The following is a 23,383-nucleotide window of genomic DNA, read 5'->3' on the forward strand; positions in this document are numbered from 1 at the left end:
CGGCTCCTCCCCTTTTCTACTGCAGACCAACAGTACTAGATCCTCTGCAAGTAGAAATGCACATCCCTGAGTCCTTATATCCCAGTATCTGACAAAGGGAGCTCTGACTCTCGAAAGCTCATACCCCGAAAAATCTTGTTTGTCTCTTAAGGCGCTCCTGGCCTCCGGTGCAGCTGTTCTACCGCAGACCAACAGGGCTTCCTTCCGAAACGGTTTTATTTTCTCCTGCACCAGGCTAGCAAACATTTACACCGTTGTGCAGATGCTAAGCCAGTTTGGTCACTCCCGGGAGCCTCAGAGAGCAAGCGCTGGTGGATCTGCTCAGGAATAAGTCCCCTGTTATTCAGTGGGGTTTCCTCCAAGGGAAGCGTCCTTTTGCACGGCAGCCTCGGTGTTTCTTGAAAGGAGAGCGGAACGTAAAGTGAAATTAATAATGATCTCGATGGGGCGTTGTTTCCATTACAGGACCCAGATAGATCTTCTATCAATCAAGGCTAAGTAACCTGCATCGCCATCCCCTTGGATGCCAGGCAGAACCCTTGACGCAGCGAAATAGGAGGACAAATTTATACAAGGGAAAACTGTGTACGGGAGGAAAAAAACCTTCCAAATCGCAGAGAGATGCGAGCTGGTCTTTCCCTTCGGTCCTCGCACGTTGGACCAGTTAAAAAGGAAAGGAAACGGGATTGGTGTCCTGGAGTGACTTCGGATGTGTCACGGAGAGCAATTTTTGGCCCCTTCTCCCCCCTGTTGAGGAACAGCCTCCTCTCAGGTGGTGCTACTGTGTTCGAATCTAGGTCTTGGACAGCAGACCGACACGGCTATCCTCTGAAACTGTTCGTTTCGACGGGTCCTACGCCAGGCAGATAATTCCCTGAGGGTCAGGCCTACCTGGTTCCTAAGCCGCAGCCCTTTAAGGTGCCCCAAATCTGCCACCTGACCAAGCAAAGCTGCCTCTAACATTTATTTATTATTTCATAGAATCATAGAGTTGGAAGGGACCACCAGGGTCATCTAGTCCAACCCCCTACACAATGCAGGAAATTCACAACTACCTCCCCCACACACACCCAGTGCCCCCCCCCCCTACTCCATGCCCAGAAGATGGCCAAGGTGCCCTCCCTCTTATCATCTGCTTAAGGTCACAGAATCAGCATTGCTGACAGATGGCCATCTAACCTCTTCTTAAAAACCTCCAGGGAAGGAGAGCTTACCACCACCTGAGGAAGCCTGTTCCACTGAGGAACCGCTCTGTTAGAAAATTCTTCCTAATGTCTAGGCGGAAACTTTTCTGATTTAATTCCAACCCGTAGGTTCTGGTTCCGACCTTCTGGGGCAACAGAAAACTACTCGGCACCCTCCTCTCTATGACAGCCCTTCAAGTTCTTGAAGATGGTGATCGTATCCCCTCTCAGTCTTCTCCTCTTCAGACTAAACATACCCAGCTCCTTCAGCCTTTCCTCATAGGACTTGGTCTTTCAATTTACTGCCTCACTCTCCCCACTTGAAACCTTTATTATTGCCTTATTTTGAAGCACTATTCAAAAACACCCCCATCTGTCAGCAATGCTGATTCTGTGACCTTAGGCAGATGATGAGAGGGAGGGCATCTTGGCCATCTTCTGGTCACTAGGGGTGTGGAGGGGGGAGGTAGTTGTGAATTTCCTGCATTGTGCAGGGGGTTGGACTAGATGACCCTGGTGGTCCCTTCCAACTCCATGATTCTATGACCGGAACATAGAGGCCCAATTTCAAAATGCTGCCATGTTTGAAATAACTTCAGCCTTCTTTATTTCGGCTGTTTTCATCTACCGGTCCTGGTGGAATGGACAGGAAGGAAAAGAGGGGCTGCAACGGGAAAGGGCAGGAAGCTTGCCTCTGGACTGAGAAAACAAGAAGTCACAGGCTCTAAAGGCTGCCAAAAACCTCGTGTTTTCCAGGACTGCTCTGTATTGAAAAAAGAACATCTCTGTTTTTGAACCTGGCTTAGTTGTATGTGTACATATAAAACCAGAGCCTGGAGTCTGAATATACAAGAGCTTAGGCCCAAAATCGTTTTATAATGACAGTACTTAGCTTTGCAATACCTGGAAGAGTAACTATGAGCATGTACAAAATGCCTCTGTCTTACTGAGAGCCAGTATGATGTAGTGGTTTAAGAGCGGTGGTTTGGAGCGGTGGACTCTGACCTGGAGAATCAGGTTTGATTCCCCACTGCTTCACGTGAGTGGCGGACACTAATCTGGTAAACTGGAGTTGTTTCCCCACTCCTACGCATGAAGCCAGCTGGGTAACCTTGGGCTAGTCACAGCTCTCTCTCAGCCCCACCTACCTCACAGGGTGTCTGTTGGGAGGGGAAGGGAAGGTGATTGTAAGCCAGTTTGATTCTTCCTTAAGTGGTAGAGAAAGTCGGCATATAAAAACCAACTCTTCTTCTTCTACCAGTTTACTACAACTATCATTCATACCATTAGAGGGAAAGTTTCCAGGCTGGAGACAGGTTTGATCTTCAGGACTACATATTTTAGAAATTACAGTGGGTTCCCAAGCTCAATAAAGGCTACAGTTTTCTTTCTCAGCCTTTCCACACAAATTTTTACTCTGGGATGTATCGTATACACCTTTTAGTCTATTGAAACCCACTCCCCACTCCTACAATAATATTAGTGCCAACTGTATTAATACGCAACTCATATAGCCTGAGAAACAGCAACCAAATCATATTGAATTTCCTCGCATTGAGTTCCCAGGTTTTGATATTTGATATGGTAACCTTACAAAGAGTAGAGATGGGCATTCTTCAGAGAACTATCGAGGGCGGCTAATTGTAGAAAGACCCAGAAGGAGGAAATGAAGATCCATCAAAATTTAGAGGGTTTAAATTTGCAATTATTTCCCCCACTCTGGAAGTAGGCAAGGATTCATTGACACGGCCCACAAAATGAAGCTAATTTCGAATCGGGAAACACCCGGCCTCTCCTGTTTCCACAGTGACTCCACCTGAGAAGGGCTTGCTTGAAATATTTACACCCTATGCACATGAAGCAGCTCTCAGCAAAGTTAAGAAAACACATTACAACCCATACCTGGAACAATCTAATTCTAAAGCCAACATTTAATACGGATAAAAATACAGGGGCGAAATAATCCCCTAAAAAACCAAATGACCTCAATAGTAGCACTAGCCTGACAAAGTTGGCACATGCGTGTTAAAAACCAGTATGAAAAGATCCACAATTGCAAAGAAAAGCCATACGACATGAACGCACATGAAGCTGCCTTATGTTGAATCAGACCCTTGGTCCATCAAAGTCAGTATTGTCTACTGGGGAAGGGGCTGTGGCTCAGCGGTAGAGCCTCTCCTTGGCATGCAGAAGGTCCCAGGTTCAATCCCCGGCATCTACAGTTAAAGGGACTAGGAGAGTAGGTGATGGGAAAGACCTCAGCCTGAGACCCTGGAGAGCCGCTGCCGGTATGAGTAGACAATACCGACTTGGATGGACCAAGGGTCTGATTCAGTATAAGGCAGCTTCATGTGTACTCTGACCGTCAGCAGCTCTCCAGGGTCTCGGGCAGAGGTCTTTCCCATCACCTAAGCTTCCTTCTTCTGCAATCACATGTTGCTGAAGGCCTGTCAGGACCAGGCTGAATGCTTCATATATTTATTCCGCAATAGCCCTGATCTAAAAGCCAGGAAAACTATTGTTCTTTTGGTTCAAATTATACTAGAAAAACACCAATGTTTTATAATCTTTCAACCCTCGCTTCAAAAGGCAAGTAAGCATCTATGGTGTGCGAAAGGCCAGGCTGAGCCCCTCGTGGGGTTTTCACGAAGAAGAGTTGGTTTTTATATGCCGGCTTTCTCTACCACTTAAGGGAGACTCAAACCGGCTTACAACCACCTTCCCTTCCCCTCCCCACAACAGACACCCTGCGAGGTAGGTGGGGCTGAGAGAGCTCTAAGAGAGCTGTGACTAGCCCAAGGTCACCCAGCTGGCTTTGTGTGGAGGAGTGGGGAAACCAACCCAGTTCACCAGATCGGCCTCCGCCGCTCACGTGGAGGAGTGGGGGAATCGAACCCGGTTCTCCAGGTCAGGCTCCGCTGCTCTTTACCACCACACCACGCTGGCTCTCTTTTATGTTCATGTGCAGGCATTTATGCGCACATGTGTCAGAGACCAAAGGCACCACATACCCAGTCGGAGACAGAACTTCCAGAGCGCCTGCAGAATGACAACAATTTTAAAAATTGTTATTTTTTAAAAAAAACTTTTTTTAACTTTCTTGTACATATCCATACATTCAATTAACATTATAATTTAATCCCTTCTATACCTTTATTTAACCTACAATATATTGTTCTACTACCTAAAATTTCTGTGACTTCCCCTCTTCCTTTTTCTATCTCTAACTTGTCTCCGTAATCCTCTTTGCAATTATCTTCTCATTCATTATAAAACATTCTACAATTATTGAAAAATACTTAATTTCCTCATTCATTTAATTCTATAATGCAGCTGTTATTAACAATTGAATTAGACTAAATCATAACCTTTTACATTTTGCATACTATAAGTTCATTATTACAGTATACAATCCATGCCTCCCACTCTTTCACAAATTCATCATTGTCTTTTTGGTTTACTGACGCAGTCAGTTTCGCCATTTCTGCTAGTTCAAACATTTTATTTATCCAGTCAGTTTTGTCCGGTGTCCCAGTCATCTTCCATTTAGCTGCATAGACCATTCTTGCAAGCAAACAAAATGGTTAAAGGCCACTATCTCCCCCACCCCAAGAAAAGCAAAAAATAAGAACGAATTGGGGGCCGTGATTTTATCAGGGGCAGGTACCGCGGACGGATGACCGTCTTTGACAAGTAGGGAATACTGGAGCATATGATTTGTTATTTGCCTAATGTTAACACATCAAGGAAATTACAGGGCAACTCGGTGAAGGAAATGCGCTAGGCTGGAAGAGATCTGGCATCGCTGCTGATTGTTTCAGTAGCTTTGGGAAGGAGGAAATCCCTTTATAGATTCATTGTTGGTATGCTTGGTTTTTTTTGGGGGGGGGGGTTGCCTTTGCGGATGCAACGGAAATGACATTGTACATGTAAAACAGGGTTCGTGTCAATTACCGGTTGGTTACGTTTAAACCGGTTTCTTTCAAACAAGGGTCGTGTTAGTTACCTGTCGAATCGGTTTAAACCAGTTTTTAGGAGCTCGGGTGGGATTTTGCTTCCATTTTAGGAAAGAGGTATAAATCAATGGGGGTCACGCACAGTTACGTGCCTTGGACACAACAGCTCCCAGGTTCAAGCGACAGCCAGTGCGACATACTGGTTAGAGTCCGAGACTAGAATTCGGGAGACCTAGGTTCAAATCCCCCCCCCACTCTTCCACGGAAACCTGCTGGTTGAACTCTCAGCCTAACCTACCTTGCAGGGTTGTTGTCAGGATAAAACGGAGGCAAGGAGAATTATATTAGCCACGGGGTCCCCACTGGGGAGAAAGGCGGGGTATAAATGAAGTAAATCAATCAATAAACGGCCAGCATTTGGCAGCGTGGTGTAGTGGTTAAGAGCGGTGGATTGGAGCGGTGGAGGCTGATCTGGTGAACTGGGTTGGTTTCACCACTCCTACACATGAAGTCAGCTGGGTGACCTTGGGCTAGTCACAGCTCTCTCAGCCTCACCTACTTCACGGGGTGTCTGTTGAGGGGAAGGGAAGGTGATTGTAAGCCGGTTTGATTCTTCCTTAAGTGGGAGAGAAAGTTGGCATAGAAAAACCAACTCTTCTTCTTCTTAAAAGGATCTTAAAAGGATCTCAGGCAGAAGGGCTAAGGAAGACCTCCTTCCCTGAGGCCCCGGAGAGCCCCTGCCACTCAGCATAGACAACGCAAGGCTAGATGGAGCTTCTGGGCATGGAGTAGGGGTCACTGGGTGTATGTGGGATGTGTGACATGGGGGGAGGTAGTTTCAAATTCCCTGCATTGTGCAGGGGGTTGGCCTAGATGACCCTGGGGATCCCTTCCAACTATGATTCTATGAATAGAGGGCAGACTCATTCACATTGTTTTAATCGAACAATCTGCAAAATGCAGCAGGAAGAGCATGACATTGGAAAGAGGTGAGCCACGCATTGATACCTTAGCATTCATTCATTCATTCATTATCGAGGGAATTTATATGCCGCCTCTCAAGTGTGTTGCTTGAGATGGCTTATAAGTTAAAAAAAAAGAAAAGCCTAGAATAATAAAAAGCCATAAATTATCAATATAAAAAAGCAAGCCATTACGAGCAGGCCCTGAACATAAAAACAGCCTCAAACATCCACGGAGCGCCATAAAACCCATCCATAAAGCAGAGCTTAGACCAGAAGCAGACCACAGAACAGCTAATGAGATTTTAAAAAATCTTAATTAAATTAGCATATATATTACACTTCACATTTGTTAACACAGGTATTATTCCTGTATCGCTGACGAGAGACGAGGGAGCGTCTGTCTAAGGCTGCCTAGCCAGCTAATGGCTGGGGGGAAATTTGGACCATAAACCCCAGTGATCCTAATGGCATCTTTGCATGAGCCGGCAAGCAGCCCTATTGCTTGACATATAACATTCCAGACCAATCCCCCTTTGCAAAATCCAAGGGGTATTGTCATTCTCCCCCCCTCCCCGTGCTCCCCGCTTCATCAAGAGGCAGTGAGTTCCAGGGACAGCGATACCCAGATTTGGTTTCCTTTGGATTACAGAACACTGAAGGCTTAAGACATCAGGTAAAAATAAAGATCTGCTACCCAGTATCAGATCCACAGAGAAAATATGCCCTCGGGTCTCCAGGATCTTTCGGATTGCTCTCTGCACGGATGTGTTCTGAATTTTTTTTTATAACATAAACACATAAAACAAATACAATAACAACAAAAATACAAAAGATTATCAGTTATCTAAACTTCTCAATACCATCTGAATTACAAAATTCAAAATATCCTTTTGACCCATCACCCGCCCAAAAAGCGACCCATCACCAGACTTCCGGAGAAGTGTCTGAACAGTTTAAAGATTACACTATTGGCAATGAAATAAAAAAGTTAAACTTATTTCTATAACTCATTAACTAAAATAGTAAAATCCATTTTTGCCAGTTTATCCCAATATGTGACGGCCTTCGCCCATGTTTTTTTAAATTCTTCCATATCTTTTCCATGTAGGAGTTCTGTTAATTTGGCCATCCTCATATACAACCATAATTTCTCTCTCCAGCCATTAATTGAAGGTTTATTTACTTGGTTCCACACTTTGGCTATTGTAATTTTTGCAGCAGCAAAATGCACGGATGTGTTCTTAGACCAGTTGATTTTTAGTGGCTGAACGAATAAAGTCCCGCTAGGAAGTTTCAAATGGTAGCCACATCGGGCTGCAGTCGAACTGGATTCAAGCCCAGCAGCATCTTAGAGACCAACAAGTATTCTGGGGGATAAGCTTTCGAGAGTCGAAGCTCCCTTCCTCAGGTACCCGAAGACAAAACTCGTCCTAACGACGGCTGAGAACTTCTGATCTTCCTTGAGCAATTTTTAATAAAAACCAACCTCTGCAATCCACAAAGATCAGAGATTCTTTGCCGTTAAACTTCAGAGGATGCCCACATCTCTCATTTTGAAGTAACAGGAAGTGCTTTCCGCAATGAAGAAGGGTTTCACTTCTTTCTGAGCATCAAATGGCAAAAGAAAAAGGAAGCCGGAGAACCGCAATGACCATCTAGACAATTTCCTGTGGTTTTTCAGAATCTGCCGCCTAGAAAGTCTACTGTTCTCAAGCAGATCTTCCGCAAGAGGCTAGTTTCAGCAACCGTTAGGGTTTTCTCCCCTCCCACAGTACATTTAGGTGGAAGTGAAAAAGAGGATTTGGCAGAGAAGGGGGAAATTCAGCTCCAAATGTTGGGCTTCCAGTCTTGGGATACATCTCTATCATCTAGGGTTGCCAGGTCCCTCTTCGTTTGGGGAGGGGAGGGATTTCAATGCCATAGAGTCCAATTGCCAAAGCGGCCATTTTCTCCAGGTGAACTGATCTCTATCGGCTGGAGATCAGTTGTAGTAGCAGGTGATCTCCAGCTAGTACCTGGAGGTTGGCAACCCTATCCAAGCAGCTGAACGGAGGCTGCCATCCAATCACATTCTGAGCTGGAACTAGGAGAAAATGGCCGCTTTGGCAATTGGACTCTATGGCACTGAAGTCCCTCCCCAAACCCTGCCCTCCTCAGGCTCCACTCCCAAAACCTTCCACTGGTGGAGAAGAGGGACCTAGCAACCCTATGACAACCCTATTCTGCCTCCACCATACCGTCCCCTTCACGGCAGGAACATATACATACGTATACACATGACGCTGCCTTATACTGAATCATACCCCCCTTGGTCCCTCAAAGTCAGTATTGTCTACTCAGACCGGCAGCGGCTCTCCAGGATCTCAGGCTGAGGTCTTTCACATCACCTCCTTGCCTAGTCCCTTTAACTGGAGATGCTGGGGATTGAACCTGGGACCTCCTGCATGCCAAGCAGAGGCTCCACCACTGAGCCACGGCCCCACTCCATGGCTCTCCAGGGTCTCAGGCAGGGGTCTTTCACATCACCTACTTGCCTGGTCCCTTTAACTGGAGATGCTGGGGATTGAATTTGGGGCCTTCTGCATGCCAAGCAGACGCTCTACCACTGAGCCACAGCCCTTCTCCAGGGTCTCAGGCAGGGGTCTTGCACATCACCTACTTGCCTAGTCCCTTTAACTGAAGATGCTGGGGATTGAATTTGGGGCCTTCTGCGTGCCAAGCAGATGCTCCACCACTGAGCCACAGCCCCTCTCCAGGGTCTCAGGCAAGGGGTCTTTCACATCACCTACTTGCCTAGTCCCTTTAACTAGAGATGCTGCCAGGGATTGAACCTGGGACCTCCTGCATGCCAAGCAGATGCTCTACCACTGACCCACAGCCCCCTCCCCTAACGGCAACAGCGATAATCAGAGCACAGGTTTATTGCAAAAAATGCTCTGCTAAGTGTTCACATTACACCGAGCCGTAAGAAGCAAAACCAATGCGTAGCAGTCGCTTTTTAAAAAGAGGAAAACACCTCCTGGACTGAGCCAGTGTGATCTTCTCCTCGAGTCCTACCTTGTGATAAAGCTTGCCTGCCGCCCCGTCTCCCCAACCTCCCCCCTCCCCGCCTTCTCTGTCGGCACTGCAGAAGCGGAAGGTGTAATGTGCTGAGTGGGCAGGACGTGTGTACTCTTCCAAGAACCCTCTCTCGCCTGCTCTTGCATTGGAAAGAATCGCTGAGGCTGAGCCAAGAGGGAAAGGCTTGACGTTGGCTCCCCTCTTAATCTCTTCTGCATCGCGGCTACTATATTTTCTCTGCCACCCAACGACACGACGTATGCGGGGGGGACTGCTCAGCGGCATGCCCCCCTTCTACTGTAAAGGGGGTTCCTCCATCACTTATTTGCACCTTACCTGGCATTCTCTGAGTAGCTCAATTTGAGAGACTTATACTAACCAGTATTACAACAGGAACCTATTATACCAGATGTTTGAGTAATTGAGAATAGAATTTACAACATACACACGCCTGGTTGGGTTTGAACTGTTTGCATTTGCATTTATTAATGTATTTCTGTAAATGTGTGCCGGCTTAACAAGGGTTTTAATTAACCACTGATGAAGGCCCCATAGGCCGAAACGCGTTTGGTACGTGGTTATAGTTATCAACCTCAGGAAATGCCATTGTGCTATTTTAATGCTTTTAAATAATTTTTACTTTTATATAGCGCTTCTAATAAATTATACTTTTAGTCCTTATACATAGACATATATATTTTCTTTTCACCCAACCTTGGGTACCCAGCTATAACATGTACTATGCCAAATATAATAGTCCACAGCTCATTCAAGATATAAGCCCATTCTTTCAAAATGTCCATTGATATCAAGATAAGTAATTGTAACTTTGTAAAAGTCCCTAGATGCCAAAAGTAATGGGTTTCCAGTAGTTATTCCCATTTCGCTTCTGCGTCTTCAGTCATGGCAGTCCTATGGTGAAGAATTAATCCTGCAACCTTTGTTCCCGAGGGTCACTATTCTGCTCCGCTTCCCAGTCACGCCGCTGGGACGATTGCTTCTCGAGTTAAGAAGCATGGGCTGCTTTGGCGATTGGACTCTATGGCATTGAAGTCCCTCCCCTCCCCAAATTACACCCTCCTCGGGCTCTGCCCCCCAAAACCTCCCGCCGGTGGCGTAGAGGGACCTGGCAACTAGGGTTGCCACTCTGCAGGTGGGGCCTGGAGATCTCCTCTCCAGAGAACGATGCAGTTCCAAGGCGCTTCGAGACAAGGAGGCCAAACAGAAAGGCTCTTTTAACCCAGCGGGCCTGTTTTCACTGGGGTGTGGTTTCCTGCCGCAGGACTATTTTGGAAATTCCTGGCGGCTTTCTGCCCCACCTCAGTCCAAAGCAACGTCTGGCGAGAGCTCTGGCCATTTAGGGAAAAAAAGAAAACAGAAACGGCAATTGTCCTGACACAGAGACAGCCGTTTGTAAGAATCATACCTGGTTCTCCAGAGAGAACAGGTATGCATCGTGACCAGTTAGGGTTGCCAGGTCCCTCTTCGCCACTGGCGGGAGGTTTTTGGGGAGGAGCCTGAGGAGGGCAAGGTTTGGGGAGGGGAGGGACTTCAATGCCATAGAGTCCAACTGCCAAAGCGGCCATTTTCTCCAGGTGAACTGATCTCAATCGGCTGGAGATCAGTTGTAACAGCAGGAGATCTCCAGCTAGTACCTGGAGGTTGGCGACCGTATAGTGCAGGGAGTTGCAATTCTAAAAGAGCGCTCCTGAAATATGAATGGTCGGTGCAAATATGCAACTCTGTGTTTTCTGCTCATGTTCAGGTTTTCCTTTGTGGCTCCTGTTTCTTCTCTGGCCTCATCTCCTGGTCCCTGCCCTCTTGTGCCACTGCCTTCTGCAGTCCCACGGTGCCTGTTTGCCTAAGCTCTTTGACCTTAGAATCACCGAATCATAGTTGGAAGGGACCACCGGGGTCATCTAGTCCAACCCCCTGCACAATGCAGGAAATTCACAACTGCCTCCCCCACACACCCCCAGTGACCCCCACTCCATGCCCAAAAGATCGCCAAGATGCCCTCCCTCTCATGATCTGCCTAAGGTCATCGAATCAGCATTGCTGACAGATGGCCATCTAGCCTCTGCTGAAAAACCTCCAGGGAAGGAGAGCTCACCACCTCCCGAGAAAGCCTGTCCCACTGAGGAACCGCTCTAACGGTTAGAAAATTCTTCCTAATGTCTAGACGGAAACTCTCTTGATTTAATTTCAACTCGTTGGTTCTGGTCCGACCTTCTGGGGCAACAGAAAACATCTCGGCACCCTCCTCTTATATGACAGCCATTCAAGTACTTGAAGATGGTTATCCTATCCCCTCTCAGTCCTCTTCAGGCTAAACCTACCCAGCTCCTTCAACCTTTCCTCATAGGACTTGGTCTCCAGACCCCTCACCATCTTCGTTGCCCTCCTCCGGACCCATTCCAGGTTGTCTGCATCTTTCTGAAATTGCGGTGCCCAAAACTGAACACAGTACTCTAGGTGAGGTTTAACCAGAGCAGAGTAAAGCGATACCATCACTTCACGTGATCTGGACACTACACTTCTGTTGATTCAGCCCAAGATCGCATTTGCCTTTTGAGCTACCGCATCAAACTGCTGGCTCATGTCCACTGTTTGGTCTACTAAGACCCCAAGCCATCCTCCATAGGACAGCCCTTCAAGAACTTGAAGATGGTGATCATATTCCCTCTCGGTCTTCTCCTTAGTCTTCTCTGCTTCTTGTTAAGATCTGTCGATGGCAAGGATTTTTTCTCATCTAAGCCCGTCCGCCCACGTTAACCCAAGACCCTCCTGACTGCCCCACCTCTCTGTGACGCAAAGGCAGGTCAGCCAATCACCGCAAAAGGCTTCACGTCTCGCCGTCTGCACTACGCTTTGACCAACGGGTACTGAATTCCTCTGGGCTGGAATGACAAGACAAAGCAAAAAGGCTCTATACCACCCCCCCATTCCCCCCACAGGGATTTTTACTTCCCTACAAGCTGCTCTCCTTGTTAAACATCTCTCCGAGTTGGTACTTTGCACATGGAGAAGAATGAGAGCTGTCAGCTGGCTCCCCCCCACCCCAGACTCAGCTAAACTGTTACTTCATGTGTGAAATTGTTTATGAAGAGTGAGCGCCATGAGAGACAGTGAGATGTTTTCGGATATACAGAAGTCTTTTTTTGCGCCACATCCTTGGGAACTTGTGACAGATGCGAGCACGCTTGGAGTTCATTTAAGCGTCTGACTTTGGGCTGCTTTGGAAAGAGCGGCTCCCTCCTGAAACGTTCGGCTCCAAGGTTTGCCTAAGATACGGCACATCCAGGCATTCACTTCTCCTCTTCCTAATTAACACAGGACCCGATCCACGGTCCACGTCCCACTGAAATTGCAGCTGGGGATTTATTTGGTGGCATATGAGGTTTCTCTGCCCATGCATTAGGGGAGGGGCCGTGGCTCAGTGGCAGAGCATCTGCTTGGCATGCAAAAGGTCCCAGGTTCAATCCCCGGCATCTCCAGTTAAAGGGACTAGGCAGGTAGGTGATGGGAAAGACCTCAGCCTGAGACTCTGGAGAGCCGCTGCCAGTCTGAGTAGGCGATACTGACGTCGATGGACCAAGGGTATGATTCAGTATAAGGCAGCTTCATGTGTTCAATTTTTGCCAAGTTAAGCAGCATTCACTATTCAACTGTATGTTACTGAGAGCCAGCATGGAGTAGAAGTTAGTGTCGAACTAGGATCTGGGAGACGTAGGTTTGAATTTTATGTGATTTTATGTGATTATGCGACTATCTGTTTTTAGTTTATGCACATATCAATTGTTGATTGTCCATTAAATTTAATGAAAAGAAAAAGAAAAAAGGAAGACCTCTGCCTGAGACCCTGGAGAGCCCAGCTGCGGGTCTGAGTAGACAATGCTGATTTTGATCGACAAAGGGTCTGATTCAGTATAAGGCGGCTTCATTTCCCAGTTTATCCCTTAAGAGACAGGACAGCGGTAATGGGTACCCAAAATGGCAGGCCTGACCACACCACCACGAAGGAAGAATCCCTTTTCTTCCTCTTCTCTGGGATGCTCAGTTGGCTCTAGGGTTGCCAAGTTCCTCTTGGCCACCAGCGGGAGGTTTTTGGGGCAGAGCCTAAGAAGGGGAGGGGAGGGACCTCAACGCCATCGAGTCCAATGGCCAAAGTTGCCATTTTCTCCAGGGGAACCGATCTCTGTCGGCTGGAGACCAGTTGTAATAGTGGGAGATCTCCAGTACCTGGAGGTTGGCAATCAGTAGGGTTGCCAACCACCAGGCGGAGCCTGGAGTTCTCCCAGCATTACAACTGATCTCCAAACCACATTTTCTCCAGGGGAACCGATCTCTGTCGGCTGGAGACCAGTCGTAATAGCGGGAGATCTCCAGCTAGTACCTGGAGGTTGGCAACCCTAGTTGGCTCCCAGAACACAACTTGCGCTCTACAGCCGACTGACCAGTGGGAAGAATAATGGGGAGAGGCAGACAAAGGGGGAAGAGTTCAGCCCTCCTAATCCTCGTCTGCCGGCCTGCTCTTGGCGTCTTATCCCTCAGCGTCCATGTTCAAGTTGCATAATGAAAACAAATTGCCGGGGCACCGGCTGAGGTTTCAACTTGCTGAACTCTTCATTACGCTTGAGCAGCCCGGCTCTGCCCCCGAGCAGCAAGGAGAGCATGAAAGGAGAAAGGCAAATATTGTCTTTTGCTTCTCGGACATGAGCGCTCGGTCACTCTTGAACTCCCTCTTGGCATGCCTCTCTCCGGGCGCCCTTGGTGGGGAAGACAGCACAAAGTGCCTTGCGAAGGAAACAATGTTTAGCTTCAGCACATCCATCCGAGGAAAACAGCAACGCCTTAATTGTTAATTAAGCTCCTAGGTTTTCCCCTGCTACGATCTTAGCTACTCACATACATTACATTAATAACTCCCAATATCTCATTATCTCGAGATATATATATCGGTTGCAGTGAACAAATTTCAAGAAGTACTAAAACACCGCCCTGACCTGGATGGCCCAGGCTAGCCTGATCTCGTCAGATCTCAAAAGCTAAGCAGGGTCGGCCCTGGTTAGTATTTGGATGGGAGACCACCAAGGAACACCAGGGTTGCTGTGCAGAGGGAGGCACTGGCAAACCACCTCTCTTAGTCTCTTGCCATGAAAACCCCAAAAAAGGGGTCGCCATAAGTCGGCTGCGACTTGACGGCACTTTACACACACACACTAAAACACCAGCAATTGCACAGGCTCAGGTGATGGTGGGGGGAAGATGCCTGTGCACTGGCCAGCCATTATTGACCATCACCACTGTAGATATCAGTAATCAGTAGGGTTGCCAACCACCAGGCGGAGCCTGGAGTTCTCCCAGCATTACAACTGATCTCCAGACCACAGAGATCAGTTCCCCTGGAGGAAAAGGCTGCCTTGGAGGGCAGACTGAGTGGCATTATTCCCCACTGCGGCCCCTGCTCTACCACTCAGCACAGCTGTGGCTCAGTGGTAGAGCCTCTGCTTGGCATGCAGAAGGTCCCAGGTTCAATCCCCGGCATCTCCAGTTAAAGGGACCAGGCATGTAGGTGATGTGAAAGACCTCTGCCCGAGACCCTGGAGAGCCGCTGCCAGTCTGAGTGGACAATACTGACTTTGAAGAAGAGCTGGTTTTTATATGCCGACTTTCTCTGCCACTTAAGGGAGACGCAAACCAGCTTACAATCGCCTTCCCTTCCCCTCCCCACAACAGACACCCTGTGAGGTAGGTGGGGCTGAGAGAGCTGTGACTAGCCCAAGGCCACCCAGCTGGCTTCATGCGTAGGAGTGGGGAAGCAAATCCAGTTCACCAGATTAGCCTCCGCCGCTCAATTTGGAAGAGTGGGGAACCAAACCCGGTTCTTCTGATTAGAGTAGCGCCGCTCCAAACCGCGGCTCTTAACCACTCCACCATGCTGATGGACCAAGGGTCTGATTCAGCAGAAGGCAGCTTCATGTGTACGTGTGATTTCAGCCATCTGGGATCTTCCTGAACTGCGGCGTGCTTAGGGCCACACTCTGCCTTCTGATGCATTGTATGGCTCACGACACCCGTACCCAGCCTAACCTTAAATGCATAATGGCAGAACTTTAGGTATTCCCCATTGAAGTCAAAGGTAAAAGCACTACTGGTTTTGCTGGCACATGATTGCCACCCTGATAATTCATGCAAACCCAGGGGCAAAGCTGGCACACAGAGCAGGCACCCATATTTTGAAGTCTAATTAAAAGAGACTTGCGCCCTGTGCCAAGATTTTTGTGTGTGATGCACCACCTTGGCTGCAGCCCGAAGACTGTCTGTTCCGACCACACCCAGCATGATGCAGATGTCAGGTTTCGTGCATCTCTCAGGTGTGCAAACAGCCAACAGACTAAATTGCGCATAATCTCTATAATGGTTCTCGTCTTAAGACATCGGGCGGCATATCTCCACGCTTGGGGGAAGCTCTGAGACTTCCTTCCACTCCTGTCCTGACTGTAACACCCCACTCCTCGTATCACAGACAGGAAGCAAGAAAGAAATGCCCCTAATTCCAGCGGGTGTGTTTTTGACGTGCCTTCATGCATGACACATTACTAAGATGTATGCTGAAAAGTGCACCAAATCTAATGTATGCTTGAATCTCTGAGCAATGCCGACTGAGCAACGCTGAGAGCCAGCGTGGTGTAGTGGTTAAGAGCGGTGGTTTGGAGCGGTGGACTCTGATCTGGAGAACCGGGTTCGATTCCCTGCTCCTCCTCATGAGCGGCGGAGGCTAATCTGGTGAAATGGATTTGTTTCCCCACTCCTACACACGAAGCCAGCTGGGTGACCTTGGACTAGTCCCAGCTCTCTCAGCCCCACCTACCACATAGGGTGTCTGTTGTGGGGAGGGGTAGGGAAGGGAAGGCGATAGTCAGCCGGTTTGAGTCTCCCTTAAGTGGTAGAGAATGTCAGTATATAAAAACCAACTCCTCCTCCTCCTCCTCCTCCTCCTCCTCCTCCTCTTCTTCTTCTTCTTCTTCTTCTTCTTCTTCTTCTTCTTCTTCTTCTTCTCCTCCTCTGCATGCTCAACAGCAGTTCTGCAAAGTATTTCTAGGGTTGGCTTGGGAAATACCTGGAGATTCGGGGGAAGAGCCCATGAAGGGACGAACACTGGGAGTGATTTCACCTAGAACCTATGGTATACCATAGAGTCTGTGCTCCAAAGCTGCCATTTTCTCCAGGGGAACTGACCTCTGTAGTCTGGAGATCAGCTGTAACTCCAGGATAACTCCAGGCCCCACCTGGATATTGGGCAACCCTAAGTATTTGTTTCCTTCCTCGGCGGCTAGGATCCTACAAGGAGATCTCTTTGGACCAAGCAGATCGTGTCTTGCCGTGCGTTGATCAATCAAGGGAGCTCTGCGTCTCTTATCTTGTTATCAAAGCATCCTATCTAGTCTTGCAATTGCCAAGAGCCCTGCTGAGGGAAGTTGAAAGGAGAGGCAAACACTTTGCAGCAGTTGAGGCTAAAACGGGCCAGAACAAAAGCCAACATAAAGGTGGCGGATCAGACCGAGCCATGGGGAAAACAGAGCAGCCCACGGACCCTTTGCCTCTCCAGAGATGGCAGGGTACGATCGGCGCTGCAAATCTGCATCGATGCAGGGCGCCGTGTTATTTCCTATCTTGTGATAGCTATTTATAGATTGGAGGAAGGGGGGGAGAAACAGGCTTATTGCATAACTGAGTTTTAGCACTACGATGAGGTCTTTTCCATTTCCCCCTTTTAGGGGATTCTGTAGGCAATAGATCCTGAACTATTTCAGAGGACAGCCGTGTCGGTGAACACATGAAGCTGCCTTATACTGAAATCAGACCCTTTGTGCATCAAAGTCAGTATCGCCTACTCAGACCGGCAGCGGCTCTCCAGAGGTCTCTCGCATCACCTACTTGCCTAGTCCCTTTAACTGGAGATGCCAGGGATTGAACCTGGGACCTTCTGCATGCCAAGCAGAGGCTCTACCACTGAGCTACATCCCTTCCCCAACTTTGTGAGCTTCTGGCTGATGCAAGACCATGAATGAAGGACTTTATGGTATTACACAAACTCTTAGCCAGCCATGGAAACAAAAATCTCCAGAGGAACAAGAGTTTATAAGGAGGAGGGAATGGATGCAGTAGAATGAAGCAGCAGACAGTAAAATGACCACAGGAGTAGAATCAAGGGTGTGTGGCTACAGCTGAGCTCACTATTGTCCTACAGAGATGGCACCACCTAAGGATATCTTTTATTGCACTTTTCAATCTTTTAGTAAACTTGATGCTCACAGCCAACCTTTTGGCTGGCAAACTACATGCCGGACTCCCTTGTGAGGGAAATCCGCTGGCCCTTTCTTTTAGAAGGGCAGTAAAAACTCTTTTTTTAAAAAAAGGCATTAATGGCTTCACAAGTATTTGCTATTGGTTTTATGCACTGTATGGTTTTCCTCGCAATTTTATTAATAACATTCTTATGTTTATGGTTTTAATTTCTTTTTTTGGAAGCCGCTTTGGGAATGGTAGCATTCGAAAGCAGGAGATAAATGGGAATAATAAGCATGTGAATAGCAAAATACATGCACGGTCATCACGGCCCCCTATGGAGCAAAGGGTGAGAACGGCCCCCACAAATATTTATTTGTTTGTTTGTTTAATCGTACTTATTCTCCCTCATTCCCCCATGCCCCAGCTCATACCAGAGGCCCTGGATGAATCAGCGGACGGTTTAGAGAACACGTAGTCCGAGGCTATGCCTGATCCAGCAAACTCCATGAAACCACATGATCCTCCTGCCCTCCACGCCCCCCACAACAAGAAATGACATGAAGATTAGGAAGGAGACCCTAGGCTTTTGGAAGGGGAAGGCTGCCAGGGTAAGAAATTGGACTCAAGGCTTCCCTGAATGAATCTGCTGAACTGGAATTTGTCAAGAAGTTCGACTGTATTGGATTCCTCACAGCCACAAGAGGTGCTCACCAGCTTCCCCAAGCTAAATAAAATAATATAAACAAATTAATAAATAAAAGATGGAAGACCTTGCTAATGGAGTAAGGATGTGTAACACGGGGGGTGGGGGGGCCACACCAATAACATCCCCTGGGAAGACCAGCGCTTCACCACGGCTTCAGTCCCACACGCTGAATATATCTCAAGAAGCCTCTGTTTTGTTCTTTGGGGTTTTGGTGTAGGGTTGCCAGGTCCCTCTTCGCCACTGGCGGGAGGTTTTTGAGGCGGAGCCTAAGGAGGGCAGGGTTTGGGGAGGGGAGGAACTTCAATGCCATAGAGTCCAATTGCCACAGCGGCCATTTCCTCCAGGTGAACTGATCTCCATCGGCTGGAGATGAGTTGTAATAGCGGGAGATCTCCAGGTAGTACCTGGAAGTTGGCAACCCTAACCCACAGTCAGCATTCATATACTGCTTTCAATGTTCCAGTGTTATCATGATGCAATCTATGTGACAGTCCTATGAGGTGTGTGTATGTGTTAAGTGCCGTCAAGTCGCTTCCGACTCATGGGGACCCTATGAATGAAAGTCCTCCAAAATGTCCTATCTTTGACAGCCTTGCTCAGATCTTGCAAATTGAAGGCTGTGGCTTCCTTTATTGAGTCAACCCATCTCTTGTTGGGTCTTCCTCCTTTCCTGCTGCCCTCAACATTTCCTAGCATGACTGTCTTTTCCAGTGACTCTTGTCGTCTCATGACGTGACCAAACCTACCTATGAGGTAGGCCAGTGTTATTACCCTTGTATCAATAATAGAGGACCGAGGTAGAGGGGTTTGCATAAGCCTACCTTAGAGAGTCAGTGGCAGAGGGTGACATTTGAACTCTCACCCCGTTTGACTGACAGCTGCTTCTTTAAGATCATTGGGACCCTGACCCTGTTGTCCCTTGGGGTGGCAAACCCCAACAGGCTAACCCTGAAAGTAAGAAGAGCCTCCGCCACCTCGGAGCAGTTGACCCCACAGTTCTGAGAACCTCCTTTCCAGAGGAGACCCTCTCATCCCCGGCCTGAACCTCCACTGGACACGTGGATGTGATTTTCCAGAGTGTTTCCCCCCTCGTGTCTCAAGAGATTCCCTTTTTTCAGGAACATCGCATGCTCTCTTTTGCTCTGATCATTTGACCTTAAAAATGCAAAGCAACGTGTTTTCATTTCTTGTTGAAGCAATTGAATCCAGATGTTAAGGGCTTCAGGTGGGGCTGATGTTTTTGGCCGGCGAGAGGAGAGAACACATCTGCAGTCCGCTTCCCCTCGACACATCCCGGCCGTTTCTATCTATCAAAACGCCAATGTTACCCGACCTCAGCAGATATTAAGCCTTCTCCCAGCAAAGCCCAGCCTTCCAGGAGCTCCACGGCTCCCTGCCTTGGGGTGGGATGGGGTGGGACAGCGAAAGTATGTGAGCAGCTAGCGCTCACAGCCCTGGGGTGAGGCTCAGCTAGGACACAAGATGCAAGTCCTAGTTCAGAAGGCCAGCTTTGAACCCTAACCTCCCACCCCACACAGAGGAGGGTTGCCACATATTTCCAATCAGGAAATATCAAGATGCCACAAATGGAGAGGTAGGGAGTGTGATTTATTAGCAATCAGTCACAGCCCTGCATTTCCCCAAACGTGACTATTGGAGATCCTGACTAGTAGAAACTTAGGCTGAAGTGAACCCATTCCCATTGGAGAGTCTGGATCAGATTTCCCAAGAGAGATTTTGACCCTAAAACATGGCTGCGGAGAGGAGGAGGAGGAGGAAGAAGAAGAGGAGGAGGAGGAGCTGGTTTTTATACGCCGACTTTCTCTACCACTTAAGGAAGAATCAAACCAGCTTACAATCACCTTCCCTTCCCCTCCCCACAACAGACATCCTGTGAGGTAGGTGGGGCTGAGAGAGCTCTAAGAGAGCTATGACTTGCCCAAGGTCCCCCAGCTGACTTCATGTGTAGGAGTGGGGAAACAAATCCAGTTCACCAGATTAGCCTCCGCCGCTCACGTGGAGGAATGGCGAATCAAACCTGGTTCTCCAGATCAGAGTCCACCGCTCTTAACCAGTACACCACACTGTGGATCTTCCAAAATAATATTATTTTAAGTGTTGGTCACCCTGACCTGACCTGGATGGCCCAGGCTAGCCTGATCTGGCCAGATCGCAGAAGCTAAGCAGGGTTGGCCCTGGATAGTACTTGGATGGGTGACCACTAAGGAAGTCCAGGGTCGCTATGCAGAGGAAGGCAATGGCAAACCCACCTCTGCTAGTTTCTTGCCTTGAAAACCCTACGGGGTCACCATAAGTCGGCTGGGACTTGACGACACTTTATACGCACACCTCAAGCTAGAAAAGAAGCAAGGTTTGCAGGGGGCTTCGAGCAAAGGGCTTCAGTCCCACTGCAGTCTGACTTGCACTGCTGATTCCCAAGTGAACATAGCCATTTGGAAGGCGACCAAAAGCCAGGCTAACATGGCTGATATTGACTTCATTCCCTCCTCTAAGTCATTGAACACACGAACACATGAATCTGCCTTCTACTGAATCAGACCCTCAGTCCATCAAAGTCAGCATTGTCTATTCAGACGGGCAACGGCTCTCCAGGGTCTCAGGCAGGGGTCTTCCACATCCCCTCCTTGCCTAGTCATGGCCCTATCATCCAAAAGGCGCCTTTCAATGTAGAATTTCAGGTTTTGTGCCATGCTTGCTATTTCTTAGGTCAATGATTTCATGATTGGAAAAGCACAAAAGCTGTGATATGTATATATAAGAGGAGGAGTTAATTAGAAAATAATAATAATTGGGAAATTTAATATCATCAAGTAGGAGGACCACAGAGTACAAATAATTTTCTCCAAAATCTTTTCTGCCTTCCGAAGTCAGCTCACATTGGGGGGGAGGGAGTCCTTTGCCTCCCCTCCCCCCTGAAATTATGAGATTCTGCTGTGTTTAATTCATAACCAAGTCAAAATGATTTAAAGTCAGGCAGTTGAAGCAAAAACCCACAAGGGCTCATTTCTTGAGGGAGAGGCTCGCCAGAGTGCCGCGATGCCATTTCCATAGAAGCCAGCTATTTAGTTAGACCAAGAATGCTGTGTATGCTGAAAGCTGGCAACGGATAGAAACCCAATCAAAGACAGCAGCAGGGGTGCCCCTGAGACAAGAGGAGAGAGCATTGCTGTTTCAGACCACATGTGGTTATTCATTAGGAAGACTTTAAATAACCAGCTCCATAGCGAAATAGTTATATAAGATTGTCGGTTGCCATTACAACTGATCTCCAGACGATAAGGATCAGTTCACCTGGAGAAAAAGGCCGCTTTGGCAATTGGACTCTATGGCATCGAAGTCCCTCCCCTCCTGAAACCCCACCCTCCTCAGGCTCCACCCCCAAAACCTTCCGCCGGTGCCGAAGAGGTTTTCAATGCCATAGTGTCCAACTTCAGTGGCATAGTGTCCAATCGCCAAAGCAGCCATTTTTCTCCAGGGGAGCTGATCTCTATCGGCTGGAGATCAGTTGTAATAGCAGGAGATCTCCAGCCACCACCTGGAGGTTGGCAACCCTCTTGACCTCTGTCAATTCCCTTTCTAAAGTTATTATAAGGGAATTAAAATATATATATTTTTAAAGAACCTCAGAAAACGCACACTTTCTTTGCAAACGTAACCTTGAATGTATTCAGGGACAGGCCTTTTAACCTTGATAAGAACTTCGGCTGGGCGCACACAGTGAAATCCCTTTGCACGCCTTCCCTCCTGTCCGAAAGGGCAGGCCTTGGCTATCTGTATCACCGTCCCTTTTTTCTATCTCTTGTTGAATGAGGGTAGTTACAATATCTGGTTAACAATTAAAGGGAGGAGGAGAAACTGAAGGCCACCCCGGCAATGTGTAGCTAGAAGATTAATGTGACATTCTCAATGGCATGTTGCAAAAGATTATCGGGCATTATCATTATCAGACGTACAGTAGGTTTCAAACTCTCATAACTGATTTTATGGCCCCTGGAAGGGTGTTTTTTCAAGTCTTTTTTATGAGCAGATTGGTATGTGAACAGTGGGAACACACCCTGGTCCAAGCTTTTTCTTATTCTCCAGGCGTTACAATAGGGTTGCCAACCTCCAGGTACTAGCTGGAGATCTCCTGCTATTACGACTGATCTCCAGCCGATTTAGATCAGTTCACCTGGAGAAAATGGCCACTTTGGCCATTGGACTCTATGGCACTGCAGTCCATCCCTCCCCAAACCCCGCCCTCCTCAGGCTCCGCCCCAAAAATCTCCAGGTATTTCCCAACCCGGAGCTGGCAACCCTACAGGAGACACAAGCTCATGAACCCGAAGAATCGTTTTGTTTGGCTGCTGGGAAAGCCCGATGACTGACCGGTGTCTAGGGTTGCCAACCTCCAGGTACTAGCAACTATGAAACACAGCAACAATTGCAAAACTTAAATAACTGAAATAGTGTTATTCAATTCTCATATACACTATTAGCAACATCAAATTCACTTAACAAATAAGCTATTTTAAGCAAACAGTAACAAAAAATCAGAGTCCATTGAGTCAAGGTTCAAAGTCCTTTTGACTGTAAGTCCCATAGGTTGAGGAGGTTCAAGAGGTATGGTTGATTATGTTTCCATTTATACAGAAGTCCGGTAGTCTTTCTGTTTCGGCTTATAAAAAGCCTTCCTCAGCGACCAACGCGAGCTGTTAGTAACTGGCTTTCGCGTTGGACTCTATGGCATTGAAGTCCCTCCCTTCCTCAAATCCCGCTCTGCCCCAAAAACCTCCCACCGGTGGCGAAGAGGGACCTGGCAACCCTACCAGTGTCCCCAATATGATCTTCAGAACTTCATTTTAGAAACACAGCAAACACAGATCCTGAATCTCAGTTGTTTTTGGAGATTCAAAGAAAAACAACAACAACCCTTGTTCCTATTTATGTACAAACCTTTGCGAAACCCCAGCCAGCCGCATTCTTCTTTGATTATGCGGACCTCCCATGTGCTATTTTGCGAGGAATTCGTGTGGGAAACCTATTTACTGAACTGCCTCTCTGGCTCCCTGTGCAACAAACGCAGGGGGTGGGAAGAAGAAAAATAACAAGCTAGCGGGCTGGAAGTCCAATGTCACAGCGAAAACGTAATATGCTGGTGGTTCTTGGAAAGTGTTCAGTCCTTTCATAAGAACATAAGAAAGGCCTTGCTGGATC

General features: G+C 47.8%; 1 protein-coding gene across 2 annotated transcripts in view; it reads right to left on the reverse strand.

Annotated features, from left to right (window-relative positions):
- TJP1 (tight junction protein 1) overlaps positions 1-23,383 on the reverse strand; it is a 197,066-nt gene that overhangs the window by 115,029 nt on the left and 58,654 nt on the right. The gene's annotated exons all lie outside the window — the stretch shown is intronic.

The sequence above is a fragment of the Euleptes europaea genome, chromosome 20 (assembly GCF_029931775.1).
Source record: "Euleptes europaea isolate rEulEur1 chromosome 20, rEulEur1.hap1, whole genome shotgun sequence".
In the NCBI taxonomy this organism is placed as follows: Eukaryota; Metazoa; Chordata; class Lepidosauria; order Squamata; family Sphaerodactylidae; genus Euleptes; species Euleptes europaea.